Raw genomic sequence first — 4,633 nt, 5'->3', positions numbered from 1 at the left:
AAAAAAAAAAAAAAAAAAAAAAAAAAAGAAAGTGTGGATATTTCCCACCCCAAATCATAAACCCTTTTTTTCTTAAAGACACCATTTCTCACTGTCAATTATATGCCATACACTAGAAAGAAGACAAAAAGTAAACCTTATCTTCAATCATTAATCAAGAAAATCTGTATATAAACAAGGTTGCACATATACACACTTGAGAATTAGTGTAGGAAATTCTACTGCGTGCTTTTATTCAAATGATGAAAACATGACAATATTATTTACTCAATGTTTAACACAAGTTAATAAGCACCCTTTCAATGTTTCTTACAATATAACCCTATTTCAACAAGATTTTAAAATCACAAATAAGGGATATAAAGTCTATGTTTATCCCTGCATACCTACTGGCATTTTCTATAAACAAGGAATTGCCAACAGCAGTTACTTATGGAAAACAAGCCTGGGAGAGGGGCTGGGGTGTTCTAGGGAGTAAGGAGGACTTTGACCTTTCCCTTTACATTTTTCTGGGTTTTTAAACTTTGCAATAAAATATATCACTTTTATAGTTCTTACAATGGCTTAAACTATACATTCAATATAAATATTAATATACCAGGAACTTAAAGTAGGAAAAATGGAATTTCTCTAATATAGGCTGGAAATTGAGGAATTCTCTGGGGTTAGATTAGCCACCTCTACCACCAAAGAATGAGCACACACCCTGGCTGCAGCAGTCAAGGAAGTTACCAGAACAACCTTTAGATGGATCAGTAATGCCATGAGACTTAAAATAATCTTTTAATGGTGGAGTCCATAGCAACCCAATCCGGCTCCACTGAATCTTGTACCCCAGGGGTAGTATCAGTTAAGTACTGCCTGCCAGCTAGTGGTCTGCAGGAAGGTCCCTGCCACCCAAGAGTGACTTGCTTGACTTCCCAGATTCGCAGCAGTATCATGAAATTGTAGTTAGCTACACCTTAACAGATAAACTCTGCTGGCACAGCTCAGTCTTCACAACCTTAATAAAACAAATTTTTTAAATTTTGGTCTACATGAAATATTGGTTAAAATTTGAGCCCATTTTTAAACATTAATAGCATAAATTAAAATGCATTACATTAAAAATAGATGAAAAAAACAAGACTCCCACCATCATTCACCATTTCAGACTCTATTGTATCAGATCACACAAAGTAGGTTAAAAGATTGAGAACGGCAAGTAAAATAAAAATTTCAACACTACAACAGCCTGTCCAAGATAAAAAATTAATAATAAAACCTAATTCCAGCTGGGTGAAGTGGTTCACACCAATAATCCCAGCACTTTGGGAGGCCAAGGCGGGTGGATCACCTGGGGTCCAGGAGTTCCATTCCAGCCTGCCAACGTGGCGAAATCCCGTCTCTACTAAAATATGCAAAAATTAGCAGGGCATAGTGAGTGGTGCACACCTGTAGTCCCAACTATTCGGGAGGCTGAGGCACAAGGATCACTTGAACCCGGGAGGCAGAGGTTGCAGCGAGCCGAGATCGTACCACTGCACACCAGCCTGAGCAGAGAGAAACTACATCTCAAAAAAAGAAAAAAAAATCCAATTCTGCTCTTGGGAATGGTGAACCAATAAACGAAAAACAACCCGTTTCCCATCTCTGAGACTACTGAGATTTAGCAAAGGAGGGAAAGAACAGCAAAGTCCATCATTTCTTACCATTAAAAGAAAAATAATCAATTTGACTTTCAGCTAAGTAATTATAATTAAAAAAAAAAAAAAAAAAAAACTCAACATATTTTCCCTACACCCAAATTAACTATATCTATTCTACAGCTACTTCTGAGACTCTTCTACATACTCTTCACGTGTGGGGATACAGGAGTGAACAAAACATTGTATGTGATTCCTAAGGTCAAGAACTCAACGTTTTTTCAATGCCATAATCAAATTCTGTCTCATTTAAACAAAACCGTAAAGAATGCCAATGCCTATTCATTCCTCACTAATAGTATACCAGCTGTTTATTAAATTCCATCATACATAAGAAAGTGATTAAGCCAAGAAACGAAGTCATTGCAATCCTCTTTACAGCATACTATTAACTTCAAAAGGCGTGTTTTACATGTTGCTGTATTTGAAGTATTAGTCCCTGGTAGATCAAGCACACTGGGGAAAGCAAATCCTGAAAATAAAAAAACTGCAATCCTGAATATTAGTCTCCTTTCTCAAATCCAATGATGCTGTTTTGGCAAATGGATCAAGCCATTATTTATCCGGCAACATGAACGGGGTAATTGTTCATTCTTAGCTCCATCAGTCATATAAAAGAGTATTTCGTGTTTTTAAAAAAAAAAAAAAAGAAGGAAAATGTATGCTCCGTAAACAATAGACTGCAATGTCTATGTCATAGTACTCGTTTATCAAATAAACTTATTATCTTAGGCTTTTGCATTTACATCCTGCCAGTCTTAGAGCCACAGGACTGCCACCGAGCTCCTCAGCAACGTGTCTTCCACAAAAATCTCAACTGTATTTTAAAAGATTTTTATGAAGTTGACTTTTAACACAATTCCAACCTCACTAATAATTACTCTTTAAGAAAAAAATACCTTGTTTCCTAGGATCTTAGTGGTAGAATTTAAAAAAGAAAGAAAAAAATATCAAATATTGGGAATGTTTGAAGAAACATGACATCTGTCTAGGACATGATGTAGTCTGTTTAAATTGGGGGAAAAAAAAGCACTGCCCCCTTCCAAAGTTAGTCATAGAATTGAGTTTAGAATCGTTCAAAGGGAAAAAGTGCTATCATGTACTGAACTTGTCTGCTGGGGTCGGAGACACTAAACTGAGCGGCCTCAAGGGCCAGAGAAAGTTCCGGGGCTCCGAGAGCTGCAACAGCAGCAGGTAGAGCTGCGGCCGGGAACCGCGGCCCTGGCCTGGCGGGTGCAGGCGGCGGGAGCGGCTGGCGCCCCAAACCCTGTCAAGCAACATCCCCTTTACCACTGGGGCGGAACGCACGCTCTCTAGTAATTTAACACCCTTCCTTTCAAACTGAGGTCGGGAGACAAGTTTTAATAAATGCAAAATCGAATTCTGCCTACGCTGCATATCTGGATTTTCAAACAACCCTCGGGGCCATGCCAGCCCGGGCCCAGAGCCCATTGCAGGCACCCGGGAACCCACCGTCCCCAGGGGGCGGGGGGGTCCGAGGCCGACGCTGAAGGCTGACTCTGCTCCCAGAGGAGAGGAGAATCGCGCGGCGGCGAGGGTTGACTTTGGCCCGGCCGGGCACGTTCGGGCCGCAGCTCCACCAAGACTCGGGCAGGGCCTCGCGGTCCCCGCCAGCCCCGGGAGGAGCCTGGCCGGCCGGGCCGTTACCACGGTGGCGCCTCGGCCGGCGGGGCGCGAGTGGAGGCGCGCCAGGCCCTGGCGGCGGCGCCACAGCCGGGCAGCGCGGGCCCCGCAACTTCTCGCCGCCACCTCAGCGTCTCCGGAGGAATCAGGAGCGGGGAGTGGGGGAAGGGAGGGCGCCGCGGCTTACCCGGAGAGCGAGCGGCTCCTACCCGCCGGCGTGTGGCTGGGGCGCTGCGCGGCGGCGCGGCTGCGGCAGGGAGGGAGAGGCAGTGGTGCGAGCGCTGGGCCGCGGGAGACTAGAGGCGCCGCCACCGCCGCAGACAGCTCCGCAATATGGCCGCCCTGCACCTCCTCGGGGAAAAGGCGGGGCTGCCTGGCGCCCCCCGCCTCCCCCCGCCGGCCGGCCGGCCTCGCGCCGCGGCCCGAGCCGCAACGCCGCCGCCTGGGGCCGCCCGCGCCCCGCGCCCCGCGCCTCCCGCGGGCTCGCTGCCGTAGGCCTGGCTCCGGGGGTGGCCGGGGGTCGCGGTCCCCGGCGGGCCAGCTCGAGGGAGGAGGCTGCGGGTCCGGGAGTCCCCAGGGAAATACGGCGAACCCGCAGCAGGGTCGAGCCTTTGCTGACAGTGCTGGGCTCGGGCGAAGCCTGCGGTCGAGGGAAGCGGAGCCGCCCAGCCCGAAGCTCGGAGTGCGTCCGCCGCCTCCCCGGTGAATAGAAACTTGAAACTCCCGCTGGTGCCAGCAAACTCACTGAGGGCGTTGCCGTCGCCCCCAAAGGAGAAATTCTTCCCAGAGGGAGCCGGGGACCAAATGGAGCGTGAGAGTTGGCTGTTAGGTTTGAAGATCCTGGACTGGGAGAGAGAAAAGGGCCTACCTGAGCGGAATTTAGATTTGCCACAAAGAACGTTTTCATTATTTTGGCAGGTTTCAACAAACTGGAAAAACTTAATTTTTCAGCGACAATTTTTAAACTTCACCGAAACCTCAAAGGATATGGCCGCAAATCAGGAGTGCAAATTTTAATCCAAGCAAGGATGTGTGATAATTTTTTTTTATTTTAATTTCCCAGATCCCTGTTCTTTAGTGTGATAATTTTTTATTACCAACGACATGCCTTGGCAGTTGGAAGAAGTGGGTTAGCAAGAAAAAGTTGGAAGTAGGGCCCCAAAGAGCCGCCAAACCTACGTAATTCTAGACTTAGAGAAAGTTAGGCATTCGATCTTAGACTAAGTCTAGCCCACTCACTTTAGTTAGTGGCTGGGATGAGACAGGAAGCGCCTGACTTCGGGATCAGTCTTCTGTCGTCTAAT

The 4,633-nt window shown here is 46.8% G+C and overlaps 1 protein-coding gene across 2 annotated transcripts in view; it reads right to left on the bottom strand.

Moving 5' to 3' along the window:
• Positions 1-4,633, bottom strand: part of RDX (radixin) — a 100,895-nt gene extending 96,262 nt beyond the window's left edge. Inside the window, exon 1 of one of the 2 annotated variants that reach the window (XM_032285644.1) lies at positions 4,569-4,633. The gene's annotated coding sequence lies outside the window, so the exon portion shown is untranslated. Of the gene's footprint in view, positions 1-3,516; positions 4,025-4,568 lie in introns of those variants that run through there. The other variant, XM_032285643.1, reaches the window with a different exon arrangement.

This window comes from Sapajus apella, unplaced genomic scaffold, assembly GCF_009761245.1.
Source record: "Sapajus apella isolate SASKATOON/1434 unplaced genomic scaffold, GSC_monkey_1.0 scaffold16, whole genome shotgun sequence".
Classification (NCBI taxonomy): domain Eukaryota; kingdom Metazoa; phylum Chordata; class Mammalia; order Primates; family Cebidae; genus Sapajus; species Sapajus apella.
Note: the sequence above shows the minus strand (reverse complement) of the source record. Positions and strands in the feature narration are given on the sequence as shown.